Here is a 12,173-nt window from a genome sequence, read left to right on the forward strand (position 1 = left end):
ACCATAATAAACGTCGGACAAATTTGATCCAACAGATTAACCAAATACGAAAATTCAGCGCTCTTAGTAAAATGTAGCAACATTCATGACATTATGTCTTTGAAAGGAAATGATAGTCTATAGACTGCATGGAGAAATAATGTTAATTTACATATATGTTATTCGATTGATGCTGCTTTCTGATATAAATATCAGAAAGCAGCATCAAATTTGTAAAATAAAGAAATAAGAAAGCGACAGGTAGATTTTATGCTCTTGATTTTCAACATAGTCACATGTATGTGAAGAAAAGTATTTCTGCATTTAATCTGATTTCACTCATTTCATATATGATCGGTTTAAAAAAGAAGCAGGGTGACACTTCTTTCATGAAAGCAGCGATGGCCGAATGGTACTTCCAAAAATTCCAGATAAACGGGGCGATGGTGATCAATATCTGCATGATAAACAGGCAGGCATGTCTGTTATCGATAGTGTTATTCAATGCTCGCTTGACCTTGACCTTAAAGCCACTCCTGTACGGCACGACCCAACGCTGTTTCGTAAGGATGTTGTATAATCTTTGTAAGCTGCAATACTTGTCAGAAACAAACAGCAACTTGAATACTGGTTGTTCATTGATAGGCTGCAACTATAGTAAATAATATATGTCATAGCAACATATATGATTTCAAATATCTTTTGTGGAATGAGCCCCCTAAAAAGACATTTACACATAAAAAAACAACAACAAATAATTATAAGACAATATTGTCTTCACGTTGGAGTGTAGCGAACTACTTAGGAAGCTGAAAGCTATGGCATTGACCTATCGTATCATCATGGCATCATCAAGGCTAATGTATCCTTCCCTGGCCTTCAAGGGATCGGATAGTTTTGGTTGAGTCCTAAATTCAGGTTTCTTACATATTTTGGTGAGATAATAAGAAACCTCCTATGAAATGTGAAAGAGCATGTAATTCTAAGATGAATTCAACATTTGATTAAAATTGATTTTGAAATGGCTGAGATATCCAAAACGGAGCGGTCCTAATAAAAGGTGGAACCCCCCTTTTATTACTATTGTTTGTTTTACTTTCTTTTTGGAGTGAGTCAAAGCCGATTTTCATCAAATAAACTTTGAATTCCTCTCAGAATGGTATGCTCTGTACTATTTCATAAGTGGTTTCTTGGTATCTAGCAAAAAGTTAAAAGCCCAATTCTTTTCTCCACCAACACTGTACCATCCCTTTAAGACATCTTTAATCATCATCCTGCTGGACTCTAGGAAACTCCCGCCATAGGCTTACTCTGAGCGAGCACTGTTTGTTTTTAGACAGGACCCAACTATTATACTGGGATGATTTTCCTGTTGACTTTGTTACGCTGACTATGTCGATAATTATTTCGGCCTTATTTTTCTGATAACTACTTCACTGATACTGTGAAAATCTGTTGAAACTCGCAAAGCAATTCGTTTTCGCAATATTCTCAGCTATTCAGATAAAGGCTTCTGCCCCTGGAAGGGACAAAACCTTAAATACTTACTGTTACATATTCTGAGGGGTGTACGATTTGCTTAACTGCTGTATCCACACGTGTTGATCCCGGCGCGTGACAATGAGATACAGCTTATATATAGTTGGGGCAATATCACGAAAATACCTCGGCAGAGTAAAGAATAGTCTTCAAGGAATACGGCTTCGGGCAGATAGATAGTGAGGGTTTAATCCTGAGAATAAAGACATCGGTCACCATGTCACACAAATGCACCATTCAGTCTTCACCTGCTTAATAGGCTAGAAAGGAAACTGGGGGTAGAGCGCCTGATACTCCATGCAGGGAAAGGTTGTAAGACCTCAAGACGAAAAAAAAAATCTTTAAAGCTAATTTCAAGCATATGTTTTCCAAGTGGCTTCATGAAACTATACTCTCTTGTTTCATATTCCACATTATTGTGTCTCCGAGTCCTTTTTCCCCCTCATAATATCTCTCTTCTGTTAGGCTTTAAGAACTGTGGGTAGTAAAGGCAAATATTTCACAGGTCCTGAACAAAAAAAAAAAAAAATTCTTCTTTTTTTCGGGGGGAAATTGTAACTCTGAACGGCCTTTAAGAAAAACAAACAAACAAACAAACAAACAAACAAATATCTTTAAACGCTAATGCCCATACTCGTAAAAGGTAAATTCGTCGTGTTTGCATATAAGTAGGCATTTATTGACGAAAGAAAACTCCTGATCCCTAGAATTTGTGCTATCACCATACTATGCTGATTCTTTTTTTTTCTCTTTTTTTTACATGTACTTTCCTCCTTTCTATTTCAATCATGCTGAGATCTTTCCGAGGGTATAATGCATTATATCAGAATGGTTACCGGTATTTTTTTCTTGGCGTGCTCCTCATCCACAGGATAGAGCCAGTGCAGGTAAACTCGTGCTTCCGGTTCATGGTCAATGTTCATTTCTGTTGTTGAGCAGGTTCTGTTTTCTGAGTGGGTGCATGCATGGCGTAATACCATTTCCTGTTGTTCTTTTCACATGCATGCAGATATGAATGATTTTCATTTTTACATTATGTTTCCAGAGTTTAGTCTTCTTCTTTTTTTCTTTTCGTGAACATTTATCGTGGCAATATTCCCTTTGTTCCCTATATGATTATCACCCCATTATCCCCCTCTTAACACTTCAGTATATCTTGGCGTTTAAACTAAATATTGGTTCTGGGATAGAACATAGGAAAGTCTATCGAGTAATTTGTAACGTGTTACAAGGAGTTCTATAAGCATTTTACGGTGATGGTGATGGTTCACTGCTCTTTTGACATTAAGCAATATAACGATGAAGAGTAGAGTGTGTATTCACTTACTTTTGCTTACTCTAGGGTTGTATCATTTGCTTGTGTATGAAAGGCATACCATATGCCATGTTGCATTTTTTTTTTTAAACTCGACTCCCCTCAAAAGAGTCGCACTCTCTAAGAATGTTGTAATCTGTGCTGATTAAAGTCGAACTGGGAGGTATATAATCATGGATTTGAAGTCTTTCCTAGTTCAGTATGGGGGTTTGAATGTGTGTGTGTGTGTGTGTTTGTGTGTGTGTGTTGACGCATCATCATGAAACCCAAGCCAAAAAAAACAAACAAACAAACAAACAAACAAACAAACAGCGACTTTCCTGTAATATGCATTTAAAGTGTGTATTAAGATCATGCAATTCAACACTATAATATACAGTGCACCATAAAATAGAATAACATGGGCCTACGACAAAATGGTTAATTGAAAACCCTAGAATGACATGCTCCAAAAAATACAAGATACTAGTAGTTCCTAATGTCAAATATTGAGATTTAGACGGGAGTTGGTAAAGACGTAAAAGCTTCGATGCTTTCAACAAATATGAAATGTCTTTTTTTTTGACAAATCACTTTGCGCAGATTTGTCGGTATCAATGTCTGCGACATTGCCAATGCTATATACGTAGCAACAGGTCACACATATTAAATAAAAAACACTTCATGACGTTAACACTTTTTATCAAAGCATCGTGCAAATAATCGGAATGCTGTGTGCAGCATCAGGCCGGATTATTTCAAATGAATGGACTCTCCTGTATCAAGACAGTGTTTCCCACGAGGAAACTGCTTTATAAGATATAAATGTAGGAAGGTGGGAATCTGAGGAAAGCAACAGTGCATCCTTGACATTTATAGATGAATCCGGTATTTCGATTAATCCAAGATATTCGATACTTTAGAAGGAAGACGGGACGAACAAGGAGTAAATCAAGCAATCCATGTGACGTCACAGACTTTAAATGTGTGGTAGAAAAAAGCCTTGTGTGTTCCCGAATTACTGGAGAAAAAAAAGAGAAAAAAATATAATATTGTACTCTGTACATTCAGAAGCACTCATCGTTTCATGGCAGAGTGTCAGCCCCGTTCCCGCCCACAAGCTGTGTTTGACCCCCTCGATGATTTTCTCGCCAACAGAACTCGCATTTCATGACGTCATTCCATGGGCTTGAAATTTATCGATTCGATCATGTTTCGCGCCAAAAAACAATAACGCCTCACTCTAATCGCAGCGAGAGCATGTTTACATTCAATCCGTTGCAAAAATCCTTTCCCCTTCCTACAATCTTTTTCTATCCTTTTCTCCCTTTCTCTTCTTTCATTTTACAATTCCTTTTCTGTAACAACTTTCGCTGTATTGTATTTCTCTTTCTTTTTATTTCGTACTTCAAGCCTATGAAAGATCCTCCAGTATCTTCACGATGTCTTCACAGATTCCATGCCATTTACTCCTGCGACAATAACTTATTGCTCCCATGAAATATCTGCACGCTAAGCTAAACATAAATCATACCCACAAACATAACCCTAACCCTCATCCTAATCTTCACATCAAACTAAATCTAAAACCTTATCACAACCCTAACTCCAACTCTATAAGTCCTTGGAGAAAATAAGATCGAAGCAATTGTGGCAGGAGCAAGTGTCACCGACTTCACAATATCTCTTTGCGTGCTTTCCTGGCCATGTAAGCCAGTGTGCGCTTTCCCGGCTATGAATGAAAGTGCGCGTTCACACACACACACACACACACACACACACACACACTTTTTTCCAATAATATTTATTCATTTCCAATCAAATAAAACAAAAACAGTATTATAAACTGGTACTGCTCTGTAACAAGAGAACGTAATTTGGACACAAATAGCAGAAGAATTATATCATTCCTGTATACATTTTTTTTTTTGGGGGGGGGGGGGGAGGGGGCAGATATAGAAATAAGTTATGATTTTATAGCATCTCATTTGTCCGATTGATGTCAACTGAAATAAAATATATCCAACACTACTGCAAAAGCAGAATGGGGTCATGTTATACCTAAACCAAGCAACGCCCAGCAACTATCCGTAATATTGCCCCTCCTAGCTCTGTTCGTTTGTCCCATCCCATTCACTCTCATTTTTTCCTCCTTTGCGCCTGTCGACCTCCTCCCCCACTATCTACACACACAGACACACATTACTCACCACACATGCCCACAACACACACATACAACTCTCTCTCTCTTTCTCTCTCTCTCTCTCTCTCACATAGACACAAATATATATATATATATATATATATGTGTGTGTGTGTGTGTATATATAAACTTTTACATAATACACACAATATACACAACACACACACATACACACACACACGCACACACACACAACACACACACACACACAAGACTGACGCTCACACACAAAATAATACATAAAACAATAGAACAATACTTTGGGAAAAGGGAGAAAACAGGAAACAGGAGGTTATTTTAGCCTATTTTCATAGGCCATTACTTCGGCGAAATGGGCGAAAACAGTTTCAGAATTGACAGCAACAAGTTCGAACAAATACTATCATTGGTCAGCGTGAGATAATCTCATTTATTCTATCGCAAATGGTAGATGAAAAATGAGTGCATTGTTCACTAATTTACCTGCATATTTACGTCGAGAACTCCAAATTTAGGCACCTTTTTACTGACGAGTACAAACCAAATTAGACAGCAATTATTATACTTGTCAAGAATGATTGTATAATTATCATTATTCAATTAAGTAGACTATGGCATCCAACAATATGCACGACAAATATAATTTGGAGTATACACTGATGTGCTAAGTTGGCACTATTAAAACAGAGACTTAATTTAATACCAACAACATAAAGGCAAAGCCTGAACAGGGTCAAGGAAATAACTCTTTTAATCAACCAATTAATCAATCTAACATGAGTTGTAACGTTCATCACCTCAATGACATATGCTGTAGACCTTCATTAGTGGAATGCTAACCCAAAAATGTATATGTACGGAGAAACTGTGCCAGGCTCTTTGGCTGCCCGAAAAAACTAGCGAAAATACCGACATCACTGTGCTGAAAGTATCCAGCGAGCACCTTAAAGTTGATCTGAGTTAGAGGACACTCAGCTCTCCATCAGGCTAGGTCAGCATCCCTGCAAGGACCAGTCCAAGAGGCATCATCTTTAAAGTCGGGTCGTACAGGGAAGCGACAAAAAGTTCAACTGAAAAGTCAAAAGATGGCAATCATTAAAAACAGACCTGACCATATGAAATCATAAGCTGCCGAATGAAACTTGATCAACCGTCAAAGCATGGAGCAGGGATGGACGTGTACTGTGCCCAACAAAATGTGAAAGACAATGAGATAATGTGATCCTCAACACCAATAAAAAGCCATGAAGATGATTAACGAGAGGTTTAATTTTAGAAGGCCATATGAAATTCCAGGTGGATTTAGTTATCCACTGTGTTTGTTTTTCGTTAATGCGAGTGTGATATTTCCTATATCTGATTCTGGAGATTAACATAATTATATTTTGATCTTTTGAGAATGTCAATAACATGTGACAAAGTTGCTACATTGAAAAAAAAAAATGCATTACGACGCTAGGACATTTTAGAACGCTTCGCCGCCTAACCTGCCCTTCTGTCAGTACGAGAAGAAGCTGACATCAGCAGAAGTGCAGAAGGCAGTGCGTCTCTTTCTTCCCATATCATAGAAGTGACAAAGCACGCCGTCAGCGGGGGCACTAAAGCTGTCACCATGTACACACCCCACACCAATGTACTGTAGATACATTATGTGTCCACAGTGCATTATCACACTCGCCTATGTCACCCAAACGGAAGTTATCTGCAAGGCCAACACATAACCAAGAAAGAATATTCCACTGTTGTATTAAGACGCACAAAATCATGCACAGGACAGGACAGGTTAAATCGGAGAATAAAGAAAAAAAGCCCCACACAGGCTTTGTTTGCTAGTTAGACCGTCTACCTCTTTGCATTTTTTTAATCTCTCTATTTTGGCCTGTTCCCACATGTGGCGGCATAATTAATATCTGGAGATTTGCAACCACGTTAATGAATAGGACACGACATAACATAAATGTAAAACATCTCTTCTCCTTCGTGTAGGCCACCAAGAAAGCAGAGGACCTTGTAGAGAGGAAGGAGGCGACGACGAGGACGTCAAAGAACCAGTAAAAAGACGGCGACTGATCAGGAGAAAACGAAGACGCCCACGAAAATGACTGCATCCAAGAAGCCATCACAGACTGCTCACTCCAAAGAAGGCACCAAAGAAAGCCGCAGCCAAGTCTAAAGCGGCAAAACCGAAGAAGCCTGCTTGCTAATTTGAATGGTGTCATTAACTTCATTTGCATCTTCATATACCAAAACCGAAAGACTCTTTTAAACTTTGAAAAGAATAGCTGTTGTTTGATTTCAATTAGATGGGCACACCTCACGAAGTTACTGAGAAAAAAAAGAGCACACACAGTTAGATATTTACACAGGGGAACGAGAAACGGGATGATAAAAAAAGCATAGGCAAATACAAATCGCGGAATGCACTAAGTGGGAAATTGTAATGGTTACTTAAACCATACAGGAGGGGGTATGTGGGCGTGGGAGAGAGAGAGAGAGAGAAAGAGCGAGAGAGATCGTTCTTGTTTTGTTGGGAGGAGCATTAGGGAGAAAGCGATAAAAGATAGAGAGAGAGAAAGAGAGAGAGCAATTCAAGAAGTTTACTCATCAGGTCATTTGATATTCTAACCTTACCCCCCCCCCCTCCCTCTCTCTCTCTCTCTCTCTCTCTCTCTCTCTCACACGCTCCTTTCAATACACGAACTGTTTTTCTTCTCCATGCATGCCTAATTGTTCATGTGGCTCCCCATTGACTAAGCGAGTCAGGTCTCTGAACAACGTCATTTGTGCAATGACGTCATTTACCTACATTCTCACTTACTAACATACTATTAACAAAGAAAAAAAAAAACCTTTCCAAACATAAGCTTTACACTACCAGCTGAAAAGACTTGATACTCTTTTTCGCAAACTGCTTTAACTAAGTATGGTCTCTTGTTTTTCCTCTTTTGACGCAAAATGAAGCTTACAACTTTATTTAATCCATGTTCATTTCTTAGATAAGAACTTACTGTGTAAGAAAAGTGTTTTACTTAAAGAAAGAGTATGAAACCATGGTTTATTCACAAGCTTTAGAAATACATTAAACGTATAAACAAGTTGTAAGATATATTCTCTTAATTTAAATCCTTCGAGTGACATGAAATATAAATTGAAGTCTCGGTACAAGTAACTTTTTTTTTCGCTATGCCAAAAATGCCATGCCCCAACCATATCATTTGAATAGAATAAGCATAAACAGTAGCAATATCAATGATACATGATCTCGTATGATGATATTCCCCCCAAAAAATAAACAAACAAACAAAGAAATCAAAGAAAAGTACACCAGAATATTTTGTTTGTTTTGAGAAAGAAATATATGATCCACAATATTACTAGATACCCGTAGTAATCACTGAATGAAACTTTAACAATTGTGAGAGGGAAAGTCCATCACATCCCGACCACAATGAATGATATCCAAATTTTAAGATGAATGATATCCAAATTTTATCTTGAGAATGTTGTTCAACTGCATTAGAATCAATGACTCATGTCAACAGCAGTCTTACTGTTACCAAATTTGATATCAAAGTGAAAAGTGAATTTTACTGAAGTCCATAACAGAATGTGAAATTGCATTAGTTTTATGTCATTAGCGAATATATATTTGGTTGTCATGAATGTGTATATTATGAAGCAAGTATTCAACCCGAAAGTGAAATAATTGATGTTAATTATATTTGATACTGGTAGTTGAAAAAAAAAAAGGACGAAACCTCAAAACTACAATATTAGTTACTGTGTTGAAGAAATGGAATTCTCATCTTGAAAAAAAAAAATATATATATATATATATGTATTATCCAGCCTCATTCTACCATGTTCCCCCAAGGTGAGTGAAAATGTTACATTAATCTTGTGTATATTTTTTTTTTCTGGGTGTAATAATGGAATAATTTGCAGCATCCGATGTGGTTTTTAGGAAACATTATTCTACTGCTAATGCAATGATGGATTTACAAGATAAAATGATCAACGTCTATCGATCAAAAATAACAATTTCAGATTAGGAATATTTCACACAGTTCTTTCAAAAGCATTCGATACCGTAGATCATCGGATTTACTTGTTTAAATTGGATTATCGTGCCATGCATTCGGGGAGCTGCTTCATTGTTTGTTAGCTGTTTAAATAATATTCCGATATACAATTTTTGCTAATTGCCCCTTACATGATAGTCATTATAAGTACGTTGTACCACAAGGCTCAATGTTGGGACCCCTTCTGCTGTTGTTATATATTTATGATATATCTCATTATTTGGAATTTGTAACTGGCGGTACAACACTGTTTTATACCCAGTCGGGCATTCCAACCCCACGACCAAACATAGAATGTGAAGTGTAATAGAGTGACAATATATGGTTTAATGTTGATAAATCATCAATTTTGATTAAACATAACTGTCTCATTTTATAATGGATCAATAATTATTGATGTGAGTAACACAATTAAAATATGAAACTATTCTGACTATATATCAAAGTATTATATACGTCAATCTAATTGTGCCCTATTATTTATGTGAGATGATATCTGCAAGGGAGCAATATCATTTGCTGTATACCCTTCTTACTTTGTACAGTTTATATATATATATATATATATATATATATATATATATATGTTACCATATAATGTGTACCGATTTTGGGACAACTGCAGATGAGATGAATATATGAATATATTACAGACGTTAAACATGTAAAAAGTACCATGTGACAAGTTTCACTATCTTTTTCACTCTTCATCACTATTTAAAAAAAGAAGGGTTTTGTATCTACTTCGCAGCGCAAAACTAAATAGAATTTATAACCTGTCACAAATATCTACATGAATTTTGGTGTTCACCATACAACACCGGCTTATAACGATTTGCATCTGTTCAAAGTTAAGTATTGTTATACCGAAAGAAAAAAAAAATCACTTTTCGCATTATCTTTCATATTTGGAATTCGACACAAAATGAGATACGTTCATCTACACATCGATGGTTATTTAAACAATCTCTCAAAAATTCATTCTTGCTTAGTTACTGATAATCAAATGTAATCACTATCTCCTCCAAAAGTACGTGATGTGATGTGTGTTCTGTTTATAACTTCTTCCTCGTCCCTCTGTGTTGTTTCTTTGCCTTTCTTTTTTCAAACTTCGTTTTTATGAATCCAAATGAATATTCCAATAGGATTGGGATGGTATCGCAGACGGTCTGTGACGGTGAACCTTCAGGTTAAATCCGACAGACCGGGAAGAGGGCATTGGTGGTTTGGAGGTCTTTGACCATTTTCTGTCCGGACTAATGATATTAACGAGAGGAGGAGCTTGCCAGCATTTGCCCCACCCCAAGAGATAAGAGTGAATTCAGAAAGGGATGAGGAGAGTTACTACTCATAAAATTAATGACATTAGTGTGATTGTGACATGTAATTAGATCTGGTTGGAAATAAACTGATCACTGCATATCGCTTTAAGTGCTAGAGAGAATTAACATCCCCACCCCCCTTATTTCTATTGAATCGTAAATCCCTCTTCAATATCAGACAGATGACGTGTATAAACACACCAAAGGGACTTTAAAGGAAACCAAAACCCAAAGAGCAATGTGGATTGAGTGAAAGCAGCAACATTGGTAGAACACATCAGTGAAAGTTTGAGGAAAATCGGACAATCGATGCAAAAGTTATCAATTTTTAAAGTTTTGTTTTTGTAATCACTGGATAAGAAAACTACTAGAGTTCATGACGTCATGAGTGGACAAAATATTAAGAAATGTAAAGAGAATTTCACAAAAATTCATTTTTAATGAAAATTACACATTCCATCAACTTGATACTGACATATGAAAAGGGTAATAATTATTCCCCCTGCTTTCTGAAAGAGGTTAGTTAGGTGCTCTTTCATTACGCTGGAAAAGTGAAAGCATGTTGAATTTTCTTTATATTTTCTTTATATTGTTGTCCACAGATGATGTCATAAACTCAAGTTGTCTCCTTGTCTAGTGGTTCCAACACCAAAACTTTAAAAATTCATAACTTTTGAATCGATTGTCCAATTTTCCTCAAACTGTGTTCTACTAATGTTGCTGCTTTCACTCAAACCACATTGCTCTTTGGGTTTAGGTTTCCTTTAATAACAAACACGGGGTAAAGGCCTAATTACTACATCAGCATTCTATTCAGTAACCTAGCGAGACAGTCCGTACCTAACACTGTGGAAGCACGACCAACTCAGAAGAGCTTGGAATAGGATTTACGAGTGGAATGTGATTATAGTCTGTGACGAAGTCGTAAGAGAAGACACTCATGAAATATCAGATTTGCTTCTTCTACTAATAGAGTAAGTTACACCTCATTCCTCTTACGAAATTCATTAGCTCAGAATACACTCGTATATACACTCGTAAATTTTGCAACTCCCTCGATGGAGCTATCTAATATGGAAGATTACTCAACTCCCTTGAGAACTAACTTTTTCCCCCTTTTATCCTTCTCGTATTTCACTGCCCTTTATACGTTCCAGACGATTTCTTCGCGTTGCCTTTTTTTCAAAGGCAATCATTTCCATAGATAATGCATCCTCTGTAAACGTTCAGCATAGCTTCTAAGGGTTGTATATCATCCATACATAGAATTCTGAAATCTTCATGTTTTCTTCTTCTTACTCTCCTCTCTGGAGACATTAGTTTGAATGCCATTCTACATCATTTCGTCTAACATGATGCACATTTATCATGTTTCCCAGACCCATATGTACGTTTGTTTTGTTTTTTGTTTTTTTTTTCGGGGGGGGGGGGGTTGGGTTAATTTCCATGTATCAATATAGCTATGAGATGTCATTTGATTGCACTACAAATTAAGCTCATCGCTGTTGTTTTTTTTTTCAACGAGTCTTTTATTTTGGAGCATGATAATAATTTCAGCCGGACTGACAAGAAGAAGAATCTGTGAAATACAATATTGTCCCATCGTGGTACGATTTCATGCACATGATATTGTATTATATCAATAATTTCTTGGCTTATTTGGTGTTCTGTTTAAAACAAAGCTGTGTCTAATAAGGTTCAATATTTCATTAAATTCTTCGCTGGCTTTGCACTTCGATCTTAAACTCCTCGATCTTTTGCTAGTGTGAACACGG

At 36.8% G+C, this 12,173-nt stretch overlaps 1 protein-coding gene across 1 annotated transcript in view; it reads left to right on the forward strand.

Annotated features, from left to right (window-relative positions):
• Window positions 1–1,569: 1,569 nt before the first annotated feature.
• The window catches only part of LOC140232359 (small ribosomal subunit protein uS2-like), a 155,723-nt gene continuing 145,119 nt past the window's right edge, over window positions 1,570–12,173 (forward strand). Inside the window, exon 1 of the mRNA XM_072312485.1 lies at window positions 1,570–1,579. The gene's annotated coding sequence lies outside the window, so the exon portion shown is untranslated. The remainder of the gene's footprint in view (window positions 1,580–12,173) is intronic.

This window comes from Diadema setosum, chromosome 8 (assembly GCF_964275005.1).
Source record: "Diadema setosum chromosome 8, eeDiaSeto1, whole genome shotgun sequence".
NCBI classification, from domain to species: Eukaryota; Metazoa; Echinodermata; class Echinoidea; order Diadematoida; family Diadematidae; genus Diadema; species Diadema setosum.